General features: G+C 35.6%; 1 pseudogene; it reads left to right on the top strand.

Annotated features, from left to right (window-relative positions):
- The first annotated feature begins 1,852 nt into the window (after positions 1-1,852).
- On the top strand, positions 1,853-1,971 carry LOC111754396 (5S ribosomal RNA; annotated as a pseudogene).
- The last annotated feature ends 13,628 nt before the right edge of the window (positions 1,972-15,599 follow it).

Here is a 15,599-nt window from a genome sequence, read left to right as displayed (position 1 = left end):
ATCTATCAATATGCTTTACATAAAAAACACACTTAACAAGAAAATAAATTCATCTATTGAAAGTCAAAGGAGAGAAAATAATGCTCCATGTCACAGGAACCAGAAAAAAGCAGGGGTTTTTTGCCCATCAACTGCAGAATGGATAAGAAAGATATGGAAATTTTATACAATGGAAAGCTACTCAGCTACAAAGGCTCTTGTAAGTAAATGGATGCAATTTGAGATCATGTTCATGGGTGAATATTGTGTTATCTCCCTAGTACAAAAACTGAAAGAGATAGTAGGATACAAAATGCACAATAGATATTGTGAGTAAAAGGGGAGGAAATGTCTAAAAAGGAAAGGAAGTAGCCATTGTTAATTTCCTATTATCGGTTTTAAGGCCCTGTATTGTTTTCATTGTTCTGTTTTGTTGGATTTTATCCTGTCTTATTTTGTTTGATTTTATTATATCTCATAGTATGGAAAGTTGTTTCAAAGATAACAAAATATATTATAGTATACATTGTTGATTTCCTATTATCTTGTTTTGAAGTCCTATATTGCTTTCACTGTTTTGTTTTGATGGATTTTTTTCTATTTTGTTTTGTTTGATTTTATGATGTCTGATGGTATAGGCAGCTACTCTGAATATAACAAGAGGCACTATAGTAGCCACTGTTGATTTCCTATTATCTTGTTTTGAAGTCCTGTATCTCATTCACTGTCTTGTTTTGATTGACTCTATTGTTTTATTTTGTTTTTATTCTCTTTAAAATAAATATCTATCAGTTATAACCATCAATGTGAATGGTCTCAATTCACCAATCAAAAGAAACAAATTGGCAAAATGGATCAAGAAACAAGATCCAACAAGATGCTGCATATAAGAAACATATTTAATTCAAAAATAAATTAATAGACTGAAAGCCAAAGGATGAAAAACAATACTCACTATGACTAGAACCTGGAAAAAAGTATGGTTAGCTATCTTATTTGCAGACAAAGTGGATTTCAAGCCAAGATTTATCAGAAGAGACAAATAATGTCCCTACGTACTTGTTAAGAGAACAATCCAAGAGGAATAATATATGCACCAAATATTGGCACATCCAACTACATAAAAGTAACACTAATATATATGAAATGTTAGATAAGTAATAATGTAACTGTAATAAGGGACCTCAATACTTCACTGCCACAAATGAACAGATCAACTAGACAAAAAAATCAAGAAATATCAGAGCTGAACCAAACCTTTGAACAAGTGGGCTTAGTAAATATCAGCTATAACCATTGAGTTTTCTACCCCACATCAACAGAATACACATTCTTCTAAGCAGCACATCCACAACAGATGACCTAATAGCTCAAGGACATAGTTAAGTAGAATAAGTCTTAGACTTGTGAACAAATTATATTCTGGGAGAACGTTTGTAAGTTGAATTCATTATTAAGTCTGTTGAAGTGAGTATTACACAAATTGACACAAATACACAATGTATATTGATTTCCGCTCCCTAGGAGCCACAGTCCACATCTCCAGTGCTTTTCTCAAAAGTTGTCAAGACAGCAAATGATAAAGATCAGAGCAGAAATCAAGATGATCAAGACAAAAAAAATTAATCAAAGATTGGTTCTTTGAAAGATTAAGTAAAATAAACTCTTGGCCAACTTTACCAACACCAATAAAGACTCAAATCTGTGCAATTAGAAATACAAATGGTAAATCACAATAGATTCCGCAGAATTCCAGAAGATCATCAGTACTTACTTTAGGAAACTGCACTACGATGGAAAACTTAGAAGAAATGGACATATTCCTAGACACATATAAATTACCATAGCTGAACTAAGAAGATATAAAAGTTTTGTCTAAGGCCATACCACCCTGAACGTGCCCCATCTCGTCTGATCTTGGAAGCTAAGCAGGGTCGGGCCTGGTTAGTACTTGGATGGGAGATTGCATGGGAATACCGAGTGCTGTAGGCTTAAAAAAAAAAAAAAAAAGAAGATATAAAAGTTTTAAATATTCAATATCCACCAATGAAATTGAATTAGTAATTTTTTTAAAACTACCAACAAAGAATAGTCCAGACCTTGACAGATTTACTGCTGAATTCTATAAGAAATTTAGAAAAGGACTAATGGCACTCTTCATGAAGCTTTTTCATGAAATTGAAAGGGAAGCAATACTCCCAAACTCATTCCTGGAAGTAAGCATTAGCCTGATACCAAAACCAGAGGAGCCAACCAAAAAAAGACAACCACAGCTCAACCTCTTTAATGAACATAGATTCAAAAATCTTCACTATTACCTTGGCAAGTAGAATGCAGGAAATTGTCAAGAAGATTACACACCATGGTCAAGTAGGATTTAAGCAAGGGAAGTAGGGATGGTTTAGCATACACAGATCACTAAATGTATTATACCACATTAACATAATTAAGCACAAAAACCACATGACTATTTCAATGGATGCAGAAAAAGCATTTGTCAAGGCCTAACACACATTCATGATTTAAAACCCCTAAAGAAAATAGCAATTTTATCTCAATCTCATAAAAGTCATTTATAATAAACCAATAGCCAACATCATGCTAAATGGTCAAACTGAAAGTTTTTCACTCTAAACTCAGGAGCAAGAAAGAACACCCTCTCATATTCAATATAGATCTAGAAAAATTTGCCAGACTAGTTAGACAACAGAAAAAAAACAAAAGGAATATGAACTGGCACACAGACTGAGGAAACTAGGAAGGAAGCTATGCCTCTGCCTGTAAGTCAGCCTGCATGCTGATTGGGGAGAGAAGAAGAACACCCCAACCCCTGTAAACAACCAGCTGATTCAGAGGAACTGCATTATTTGATTGACTTTGCAAACCTAAAACCAGTAGTCTGAGTGAGTATTTAAAAGATAAAAATATGCAATGTAGTAACTATTATAGATTTCCTACTGTCTTATCACTTTACTGCTTTGTTTTATATATATGTGTGTGTGTGTGTGTGTGTGTGTGTGTGTATCAAAAAGAATATGGATAGGAAAGAAAGAAGTTAAATTATTATTTGCTGATAACATAATCCTCTACATATAGGAGATGCCAAAAGACTCCTAGAATTAATAATCAAATTCCATATCATACCAAGATACAAAGTCAACTCTCAAAAATCTATAGCATTCCTGTACATAAATATCAAACTCACTAAGAGAAAAATTAGGGAAATGACGTCTTTCACAGTAGCATTAAAAAAAAAGAAATATGTAGGAATTCACCAAACTAAGGAAATGAAAGACCTTTAAATGGAAAACTATAGTACTCTAAAAAAGATAAAAAAAGACATTAAAAAATGAAACATATCCTCTGTTCCTTGAATAAGCAGAACCAATATAGTGAAAATAACCATATTCCCAAAATTGTTATACAGATTTAATGCAATCCCAATCAAAATATCAACAGCATACCTCACAGAATTTTATATATTCTCACTGATTTTCTGGAAGAGTGAATAAGTAAAACTCTGGAAGACATAGGTATATACAAAAACTTTATGAAAAAAGAAATCTGATAACATAGGAAATGTTACAAACTACCAACAAAATATCAACTGAGATTACATCAAATTAAAAAACTTTGGCACAGCAAAAGAAATCACTAACAGAGTGAAAAGATAACCCACAGAATTAGAAAAAACTTTTACCCATTACTCCTCAAAGGACTAGCATCTAGAATACATAAAGAACTCAAAAAGTAAATCAGACAGCCCTTGTGCTGGACTGACAACTGGTGGTCAACTTGTAACACTCACCTGAACTGAATCAGTTTGGCACTGGGCGTGGATGGCCTTCCTGAGGATTGTTGTCAACAACATAAAAGGAGACCTGGAGAGGAAGAAGTGGTGTTGTTGGTTCTTGTGTTGTCATTGGTTCTCCTGGAGGAGCTTGTTGAGCTTCTTTTCTGATGCGAACTTAGTTGTTGTTATCAGAGGAGCTTGGGACCTTGTCTTTGAGAAGGACTATAGTTTACTTTGGGGGAGCTCTGCTCCTTATTTTAAGCATTGCTTCCTGGCTCCAGAGGGGAAGACTGTGCTGTTCAATCTCCTGGAGAAGCTTGTTGTATTGGATTCCTGATATGCCTCAGTTTTTATCATCAGAGGAGCTTGGGACCTCATTGTCGTTGAGTGAGGATGGCTATGGTACTCTTCAGGGGAGCTCTTGTCTTCACTTTGATCATTGCTTCCTGACTCCAGTGCAGATCCCTCAGCCTAGTGGCACAGATCCTTCATCCCACTGCACAGACTTTCTAGTTTCCAGAAATAACCTTTGGGCCTTCCCAGTGCAGATCCATGAAACAGAATTGCACAAGACATTGTCATGTGCTCTAGGCCTCCAGTTGGACTTGTTGGGGACATTGTCATGGTCTCTTGGTCTTCAGCTGGGCTCATGAAGGATGTTGTCATGGAATCTGAGCCGTCAGCTAGATTCTTTGGGTCTTTAGTATGTGGAAAGATTTCCTGCATTTTTTTGTTTTTGACTTTTTAGGTGACTATTATAAAATAATTCTATAAATTATGAGTCCTGTATTAAATTGTTTTCCTTGGAACTCTGGATACAGCACCCCTCAATTTAAAGACCCAGTCCAAAAATAAATAGACATTTCCCAGATGAATAAGTACAAGCAAAATAAATACATGGAAAAAATACTCAGCGTCACTGGTCATTCAAAACTGCAAATTAAAAAATATTGAGATTTCATTTTACTGCAGAAAGAACAGCTGTCATCTCGAAATCAACCAGTAACAAGTGTGGATAAGACTATAGGGAAAAGGAACTCTTCCCCACTGTTGGTGGGAGTGTAAATTGGTACAACCACTATACTAATCAATATGAAGATTACTAAAAAAAAAAACTAAAATTAGAGGTTCATTTTGACCCAGCTTTTCCACTTCTAAGTATCTTCCTGAGTTGAGAGCATGATAACACTGTGATATATGCATACCCAATTTTATAGCACCAAAATTTGTAACAACTAAATCTTAGCAACAGCCCATATGCCCATCAACAGTAGAATGGATAAAAATATTGTGGTATTGGTCCCACGGCCAGCATGCCTGGATTGCTTCAGACTGCTGCCGTGGGCCCACCCCTCAGCCCAGAACACCTGCGAAACCACTGGCACAACTGAGCTGCCTTGGACTCCTGCCCATCCATGGGCAGGCACCACTGAGCTGCCTCAGACTGCTGCTGTGGGCCTGCCCCTTGACTGGCATGCCTGGGATGCCCCTGACCACCGCTCGGTGCCTAATCCTTGGTGAACCCACCCACCTCCTTGACCTAGTACTGCAGTTGATCTTTGGATCCAACTCCTTCTCTCAGAACCTTGGAGCACAGCAGATTACCTTGCTGGCTGGATGGGAGACTCAGGAACCCCTCATCTAAACAGAAGACCTTGCTGGCTCCAGTCACTGTGGTAAGTTGGTCCTAAAATAGAGGTCTGCAGTAGGCAAATAGGAGGAGAAGTAAAGCTCCCTCCAACTATAAGACCTTGGAGAATCTGGAAAGAGAGTGGGTAATCCACTTCTCCACAAATAGAACACCAGACAGGTTGAGAAGTGTGTCAATAAAGCCTCCCCCAGCTTGGGGAAAATTAAAAGAGTTTATGAGACCCCCCAGTGACATAGCAGGGCCTCAGCTGACACAACCATTAATGACAGGGAGATCTCATGATCTGTAATAACCTGAAGACATAGCAACAGCAGGAACTAAGAGTTGACCTACATCAATATTTCTAGGCTAGTTAGCCCAGAAAAACAGGACTCACCCAACAAGCCCTGTAGGAGGAATTCAGATGACGGGCTCTCCTCTTCATTGTGGTAGCCAGCAACTGGTCAAGCATCAACCACACAGTAGGACCCTAAAATTCACAATATGGCAGTTGACACAGTTGGGATTGAAGGACAAATATTTACTCATAAGGTGAAAGTGAAAAAACAGGACTTCTGGGAGAACATGGCAGATAACAGCAGCCATGGAGGCTCTCTGGGATTGCCAGCTTAGAATCCAGGAATGATGTGGTGTGAGAAGTCCTAAGCAAGGGGAGATGACCCAAGAACAAACAAAGTTGAGAGAAACCAACTGGAAATGCAATCCCAAAGCTATAACAGAACAGATAAAATCTCAGCTCAGAAGCTGGAACTCACATGTCTGGAAGCTACGATTTGAATTTCCTGCTGCCACTGCTGCGTCCCAAACAGCACAGCAGGGAGAGTGCATGAAAGCTCTGACAGCGAGAACCAGCCAACCAAACGGAGTTGAGAGTGGGACTGGTGGGGAGCCCTGCATTGACCTGCGGTGAATGAGAGGAACGGGGACCCTTTCATAGATGAGGAGGCTCTAACAGAGCCCAGTCCCAGACATTCTGGGACTGGGCAGACTAGCCAGAACAGGATGCTGCAGTGACGTTAGTTGCATATTCCCCTCTCAAGCAGGATTGGTGGGCAGCACTTGGCCTGGGTGACGCCATGGACTAAGATCCAGTACACTAGCTCAAACCAGGTCCCAGTGCCTGGCAGTGCACCCTAGCAGTGAAGCCTTCAGTAGGTTGACCCAGAGGGGTGGGCCCAGAAGAGGCTGCCCAGGTCTGTGTCTCCCTAGTACACTGCAGTGGGCAGGAATACCTACTTGATGGATTCAAACAAACTGCAGCAGACAAAGACAAAAAAAAAAAAAAAAAAAAAAACTGGGCCTCCTATGTATGCTTGTATGGAAGGAACAAAAAGTATAGGAAGAAGGAGCAATAAGAGAGGGTCCTCAGTCCCCATCCTGAGAACACTGATCCTGGAAAGGTGAATGCAAAGGAAAATGAAGACAGAAAACATGCAATATCAGACATGGCACCAATAGACATAAAGCAACATATCTGGAGCCCCATAGATGAGTTCAAAAATGAAGTATTTAAAGAAATAAAGCAAGAAATAAATAGAATAGTTAGAGAAATGCTAAGCACCACCCAAGAAAAAACAGATGGTGGAATGGAAAAACAGAAAAAAAGGGGAGAATTGTTTGATGGAGAAAATAGAGAAAACATAGAATATGTGAAGCAGGTTCAAAGAGATTACCAGGAAACTAAAACTCTATTGAAAGCTGGCATAACTGCTTGAAAGAAACTAAGGATAGATTATCTGAACTGGGGACAGATTTGTAAGGTGGGAGCATGAAATGAAAAACTTCTTAAAAATAACAAGAAAACAAACAGCAATAATACGAAGGCTAGAAGATGATAAGAGGATCTATAACTTAAGAATTAAGAACATAAAAGAAGAAGTAGGGACACAAACAAATGGAATACAAAAGCTAGTCACAGAAATAATCCAGAGAATTTCTCTAATTTAGCAAAAGGTAAAGATACACAGATGTATGAGGCATACAGGATCCCAGCCACCTATAATCCAAACAGAGCTACACCCAGGCATATAATAATCAAAATTCCAGAAATACAATACAAGAGCAGAATATTAAAAGCCATCAGAGACAAGAAACAAATCACTTACAAGGGAATACCCATCAGAATTACAGCAGACTTCTTGGCACAAACCATCAAATCACGAAGAGCATGGGGCGAAATAACTCAAGCTTTGAAAGATAATAAACTCCAGCCAAGATTGATATATCCTGCACAACTGTCCCTAGAAATTGATGGAAAAACAAGGTGCTTCCAGGATAAAGAGGAACTAGAAGAATTTGCAACCACCAATTCAACTCTACAGAGATACTGCAGGACATTCTAAAAAAGAAAAATACCAAGATTCCAGAAACAGTGGCAGAGAGGCTACAATGAATGGAGCAGAAAGCAAAATCAAGAAGACAAACTGACAACTAATGACAGAAAAAGAGCTGAACAGAAATGAGGCACAGAACGGATGGTAGGAACAGCTATTTTGGAGAAAACAAGACATCATAATAACTAGTGCTGATTTAGCATCATCTTGTTTTGAAGTCCCATCAAGCTTTTGTTATGTCTCCATCAGTCTTAACATGTTGTATCTTATTGGATTTTATTATATGTGATAATATAAACAAAAACTTTTATAGACAAGGAGATTATACAGAAACCATTGTTCATTTTCTGTTAGTTGATTCTAAATACCCTGTAATACTGTCATTCTCTTGAATGGTTTTACATTGTCTTGATATGTTTGATGCTACAGTATATGAAGTTATACTCAAAGATTTCAAGGAAAGAGACACTATGGCAACTACTTTTATGTTGGATTATCTTGTGGTGAAACACTACTTTGCTTAAATGGTTATGTTTTGACCTGCGTTGTTTTGTTGTTATGTCCTCTTTTATCTCAATCTCTTTTCTTATTATTTACTTTTTCATTTTTATCCTTTTAATTAAGGGAAAAATAAATAAAAAATAGCAGGATATATTATAGTAATCCACTTTGATTTCCTATTAACTTGATTTGAAACCCTGTATTGCTCTCACCATCTTGTTTTGACTGATTTTCCTCTATTCTGTTTTGCTTGATAGTACCAAGTTCGAGAGTATAGGCAACAACTGTGAAGACAATAAGATTCATTATGACACCCATTCTGGTTTGACTATTATCTTCTTTTGAAATCCTCTAAATGTCTCCAATGTTTTGGTTTTATTGGGTTTGTTCTTTACTGTTTTGTTCAATTTTATTATAACTGATCATATAGGCAATTCTTTTTAAGATAGCAAGAGGAATTATGGTAACCATTGTTGATCACCTAGTATTTTGTTTTTACATTATGTATTATGCCCATCCTTTTGATTTGACTGACTCTGTCCTGTTATGTCACATTTGGTTTTACTCTCTTCCAAAAAAAGTAATAAGAACAGTGGGAGTAATAAAACCCAAAATGTGTAATTTCCACTGTACAAAAGAGAGGAAAAGAAAGTGCTTTAAAGGACATAACTGCATGTATATTTAAGTGTATAAGATAGGTAACCATATTACTGACTTTTGTTGGGTCATTGAACAGAACTGTTTGCAGTCTCACAGTTTGAATGTCCACTCTATATGCTTCAATTTTGTAACTTGAACAAGTATTTCTAAGGATGACAATATGTAATCTATTAACTAGTGATTTCCTACTGTTTATTTTTTCTGAAATTCTGTATAACTTGTATCCTTTTTCTGTTTTTTTTTTTCTTTTTTCTCCTTAAATAAAATTTTAAAAAAAGAAAGTGAAAAAACAAAGGGCAAAATGCAATGTCAAACATTTAGTACTCGTGACATTGAAATAGAGGACTTTAAAAGTCATACACCAGGAATCTCTAAAAAGATAGAAGTAAAGTAAAGAAACAAATTCTTGAGGCTATAGAGGAAGTCAAATTAGAAATAATGTTTTATGTAGACAGAAATAACAAGCTTAGTAAATAAGTTGCTCAACATAGAGAAGAAATAAGTAAAAAAAAATACAGCAACATGGGAAATTGACTGAAACTTTGAATGAACAATGTAGAAAATGTGCAGAATCCATGAAACAAATTCAAAGAGATATCCAAGAAACAAAAACATTCCATTGAAAGCTGGAAAAACCATTTAAATGAAGCTGAGGATAGAATTTTAGACCTTGAAGACAGGATCCCAGATGGCGATCATGAAAGGGTAGAACTTATAAAAACAACAAAGCAACATGAAATGACAATCCAACAGCTTCAAGATGATGCCAAGAGAAACAATGTAAGACCGATAGGCATCAGAGAGGATGGAGGAGACAGTGCAAAGGACATAACTAAGCTATTCACAGAAGTAATACCAGAAAATTTCCAAAACATGGGGAAAAAATCTAATATACAAATAAGTGAGGTGTATAGAATGCCAAGCAGTCATAACTAACATAAATCTACACTCAGACATAAAATAATTAAGATCCCAGACATACAGCATAAAAAACAGAACACTAAAAGCTGTTAGAGAAAGCACACAACTCACCTATCAAGGAAAGCCTATAAAATCATGGCAGACTTTTCAGCACAAACTCTCAGGTTAAGATGAGCGTGGAGTGAAATATTTCAAGCCCTAAAACAAAACAACTTTCAATCCAGACTGATGAATCCTGTGAAACTGTCTTTCAAATTTAATGGACAAACAAGATACTTCCATGACAAAGAACAACTGAAGAAATTCATATCTACCAAACCAACCTTAGAAAGAGTGTTGAAAGACATGCTAGAAAGAGACAAAACTGACCAGAATCTCCAGAACAACAACAGAAAGAAAACACCAGGCTGGACAAGAAATTAAATAAGGCAAGAAAGCAGGAAACCAACAATAGAAACACAACATGGCAAAGTCAAGCCAGTACATATCAAATGTAAGACTAATATGTATCAACAACATTGGCTCAACTCACCTATCAAAAGAAACAGGTTTATGGAGTAGATCAAGAAACAGGACCCCCACAATATGCTGTATACAAGAAACACATCTGACCCAAAAAGAAACTCATAGACTAAAAGTTAGAGGATGGAAAACAGTATTGCAGGCAACAGGAACAAAAAAAGCAGGGGTAGCTATTCTGTTTGCAGACAAAGTGAACTTCAAACCTAAAATGATTAAAAGAGATAAAGAAGGTCACTACATACTTGTAAATAGAAAACTATACGAGGAAGAACTAACAATTATAAACATATATGCACCAAATACAGAAGTACCCAACTATATAAGACAAATACTAAAAGACATGAAAAAACAAATACAAAAGAGCACAATTGTAATAGGAGACCCTAACACCCCACTGTCACAGAGAAATAGATCAACTAGACAAAAAGTCAGCAAAGAAATAACAGAACTGAATCATACCTGTGAACAAATAGACTTAGTGGATGTTCACAGACTATTCCACCCAACCACATCAGAATATACATTCTTCTCAGCTGCACATGGGACATTCTCCAAAATAGACCATATATTAACTCATAAAACATTCTTAATTAAATGCAAAGGGAGTGAAATTATCCCATGCATAATATCTGATCATAGCACACTAACACTGGAAATAAAAAAAATCCCTGGCAAAACCTTCATAAAAACATGGAAATTAAATAACCACCTTCTGAACAACCAGTGGGTTACAGATGAAATTATAGAATAAAGCAATACCTATAATACAATGAAAATGCAGATACAACATACCATACCCTAAGGAATGCAATGAAAGCAGTCCTAAGAGGTACATATATAGCAATAAATAGTCATGTCAAGGAAATAGAACAAACACAAGTAAATAACCTAATGCTACATCTCAGGCTTCTAGAAAAAGAAGAGTAAGTCAAGTCCAAAACTCATAGAAAAGAGGCAATTGTAAAGATTAGAATAGAAATTAATGCAATTGAAACTAAAAAAAAAGAATTAGTGAATCAAAGAGCTGGTTTTTTGAGGAAATGGAGAGATTTCTAGAAACATATGAACTACCAAAACTCAATCAAGAAGACATAACAATTTTGAATAACCCAATATCAGCTACTGAAATAAAAAATGTGATTAAAAACTTACCAACAAAGAAAAGCCCAGGTCCTGATGGATTCACGGCTGAATTCTATAAGAAATTTAGAGAAGATTTGATACTAATACTCCTTAAACTCTTCAATGAAATAGAAAGAGAAGCCATCCTCCCTAACTCATTCTTGGAGGGGAGTATCTCTCTAATTTCAAAACCAGAGAAAGACCCAACCAAAAAGGAGAACTATAGAACAATCTCACTAATGAATATTGATGAAAAAATCTCAATAAGATACTGGCAAATAGAATGCAGTAAATCATCAAGAAGATTATACACCATGACCAAGTGGGATTTATTCCAGGAATGCAGGGATGGTTCAACATATGCAAATCAATAAATGTAACACCACATCAACAGAGCCAAAAATAAAAATCACATGATCATCTCAATAGATGCAGAAAAAGTTTTTGATGAAGTCCAACACATTTTCATGATAAAATCCCCACAGAAACGTGGAATAAATGGTATGTACCTCAATCTCATAAAAGCCATCTATGACAAAGCAATAGCCAACATTATACTAAATGGACAAAAACTGAAAGCCTTCACTCTAAAATCAAAACAGGACAAGGATGTCCACTATCACCAATATAGTTCTGGAAATATTAGCCAGAGCAATCAGACAAGAGGGAGAAATAAAAGGAATAAAAATAGGAAAAGAAGGTAAATTATCATTATTTGCAGTTGACATGATACTCTAAATACTCCATTAAAAGACTACTAGAGGTAATAAATAAATTCAGCAGCATATCTGGATACAAAGTCAACACTCAAAAAACAATAGCATTCCTGTACACAAACAAAAAATTCACTGAGAGATAAATTATGGAAATATTGCCTTTCACAATCGCATCTAAAAAATCAGATACTTAGGAATCAACTTAAGTAAGAAAGTAAAAGATCTATATGCTGAAAAGTATACTACTCTAAAAAAGGAGATTGAAGAGGATATTAGAAAATAGAAGGATATTTCTTGCTCTTGGTTAGGAAGAACCAATACTGTGAAAATGGCCATACTCCCCAAAACTATTATACAAATTCAATGCAATCCCATCAAAATACCATCAACATACCTTACAGATCTAGAAAAAATATTCCTAAAATTCATCTGGAAACAGAAGAAACCTAGAATAGCAAAGGTGATTCTGGGCAACAAAGGCAAGACAGGAGGCATCTCAATTCCTGACTTGAAACTATACTACAAAGCCACTGTAATAAAATCAGCATAGAACTGTCAAGAAATAGACTTGAGGATCAATTGAACAGCTCAGAAGATACAAACACTACTATAAAGACACTCAGCCACCTTATATTTGACAAAGGGGCTAAACATGTTCACTGGAAAAAAGATAGCCTCATTAATCAATGGTGTAGGAAAAACTGGCTTTCCACATACTGAAGACTGAAAATAAACCCATTCTTATCACCATACACTAAACTAAAGTCAAAATGCATCAAGCATCTAAACATTAAAACAGAAACACTAAATCTACTGGAGTACAGAGTAGGCAGAAATCTTGGAGACATAGGGGTACGGAGAGAATTCATGAAAAAAATGCAAACTACACAGGAAATATTTCAAGGAATCAACAACTGCGATCTCATATTACTAAAAAGCTTTTGCACTTCAAAAGAAATCATCAACAAAATGAAAAGAAAATCCACAGAATCGGAAAGAATTTTAGCCACCAACACCTCAGATAAAGGACTTATATCCAGAACATACAAAGAATTGAAAAACATGAAGCCCCCAGATTCAAAGATCCTGTCCAAAAATAGGCATCTGAGAAGAACACAGTTCCCAGATGAACACAGTTCCCAGATGAACATATACAAATGGCAAATAAATATATGAAGAAATGTTCCCCATCACTAGTCATTCAAGAAATGCAAATTAAAACAGCATTGAGATTTCATTTCACTCTGGGAAGAATGGCTGCCATCAAGAAAACTGATAACAAATGTTGTCAAGGATTTGGGGAGAAAGGAACACTGCTCCACTGCTGGTGGGAGTGTAGACTAGTGCAACCACTGTAGAAATCAGTGTAGAGATTTCTCAAAAAACTAGTTCCATTCAATCCAGCTATTCCCCTCTTGGGTATTTTCCCAGAAAATTTGAAAAGGTCATGTCACAGTCATGCACCCATGTTCATCGCAGCACAGTTTTTTGATAGTTAAATCTTGGAAACAACCAAAATGCTCATCAACCACAGGTGATGAAAAAAATATGAAATAGAATACTAATCAGCTGTAAATAAAGGATGATCTCGAGACCTTTATATGTAAATGGAGACAACTTGAGAATATCCTTCCTCACTAGTGAAATAAACAAGACTCAGATTAGTAAATATCACATGGTCTCTCTAGTGTAAAAAATGGTAACTGACAGAATTTGGGATCCAAAAAAATATAATATATAGTGTAAAAGTGAAAGGGAAGGAAAGTGCTATAAAGGATATAATGATATGTATAGTGTGTAAGATAGATGACCATATTACTAAATTCTTGTTAGATCATTGAACAGAAGGGTTTGCACTGTCAATATTTGAGTGTCTAGCCACTTTTATGCTTTGATTTTGTAACTTTAACTATTTTTAAGATAACAATATTTAATGTATCAACTAGTGATTTTATGATGTTAATTTTTTTGAATTCTGTATTATTCTACCCTTTTTCTCTTTTTTTCTGTCTTGTTTTTTCTTTAATTTTTGTTTTTTCTTTCTTTAAATAAAAAAGTTGGAAAAATGTGGTATCTATATACAAAAGAGTACTATTCTCAAGGACAAATGAGTCATTTTTAAGTAAACAGAAGCACTTCAAGACCATAACTATAAATGAAATAAATCAAGCATACAATTTAAATATTGTATTGTTTTTCTTGTGTGAGAGATCAAAGGGAGAAATAAGGAGCCACATAAGGGATAGATATTGGCAAGAAGGAAGAATATGTTGAAATAGTAAAGAGAATAAGGGAGGAGGTAGGGAGATAGAAAGGAAGGAAAAAGGGATTTTATCTTGTACCATGAACAATTACTTTAAAGATAACATCTATTAACTACTGTTATTCTATTACTCTGTTGTGAAATTTTGTCTTACCTTTTTTCCATAAAATTAAAAAAAGAATGAAAGCAAAAAGTGAGAACAAAGCTTTTGTAAATGAGGAGGGAAAGAGGAATCAGGATTAAAGTGAGGGGAAGAAAATGGGAAAAAGAGAAGAATTGAGATTATATTACGTACAGGTACAAATTCCCTATGATGAATATGATTATTATATATGGTAAGTATGTATGAATAAAAAAATCAGGACTAAAAAAAAGGCAACCACAACAATGTGAAGCTATTTTATTATTATTATCAGGTACTCCTGGATATGGAAAGACTACTATTATAAATATACTACCAAAGGATCAACATCAAGCCTTGCTCAGTCTTAAGCTCCAACTTCCTCGGTTTTTCCATCCAAAATATATTTTTCTCCCAAACCTCATACATTTAGCAACATTATTTTAAAAGTTTTATCTTTCCTCTTCCTTTATCATAGCTGTTTCTGAATGGAGTTAAATTTCAGGTCTTGTGATTGTACAGCCATTGGACCCCTTTGATTTCTATCTTGACAGCAGATACTTTGTGCTACAGGAAGGGCTGTAAAAGTTAGTTAGTTCTTATCAGTAGACACGACTCTCTGAAAGCTCATCACCTCTCTTTGTTAGAAATTTTTTTGAGACTGGTTTTAGGCTCAGGAGATTTCACTGGTGGGTTTCTTTCCATTGAGAGACTTATTTTTATATTTTGATTGTTTAAATGAAAAACACAAATGTGAACATTGTGTAAGTTTTGAGTAGAGACTCTGTGCTTAGAACCCACTATGATTTATGTTAAGAAGTGAAGAAATCTAAATGAATATAGCAAAGACTCCACATCTCTAAAGTTTTGTACCTAGGTATACATGTATTAAGAGCATTTGAATTCTCACTTTATTGTCCCCAAGGTCTGCTAAGTTAAGAGTGTGATGCATAGTGACCTTTACCAAACCTACAAGGATATGGTTACTTAAATAATTCATTTTTTATTAAAAAAAAA

The sequence above is a fragment of the Cavia porcellus genome, unplaced genomic scaffold, assembly GCF_034190915.1.
Source record: "Cavia porcellus strain 051 isolate PalLab524CR breed Dunkin Hartley unplaced genomic scaffold, mCavPor4.1 scaffold_1, whole genome shotgun sequence".
Taxonomy (NCBI): Eukaryota; Metazoa; Chordata; class Mammalia; order Rodentia; family Caviidae; genus Cavia; species Cavia porcellus.
Note: the sequence above shows the minus strand (reverse complement) of the source record. Positions and strands in the feature narration are given on the sequence as shown.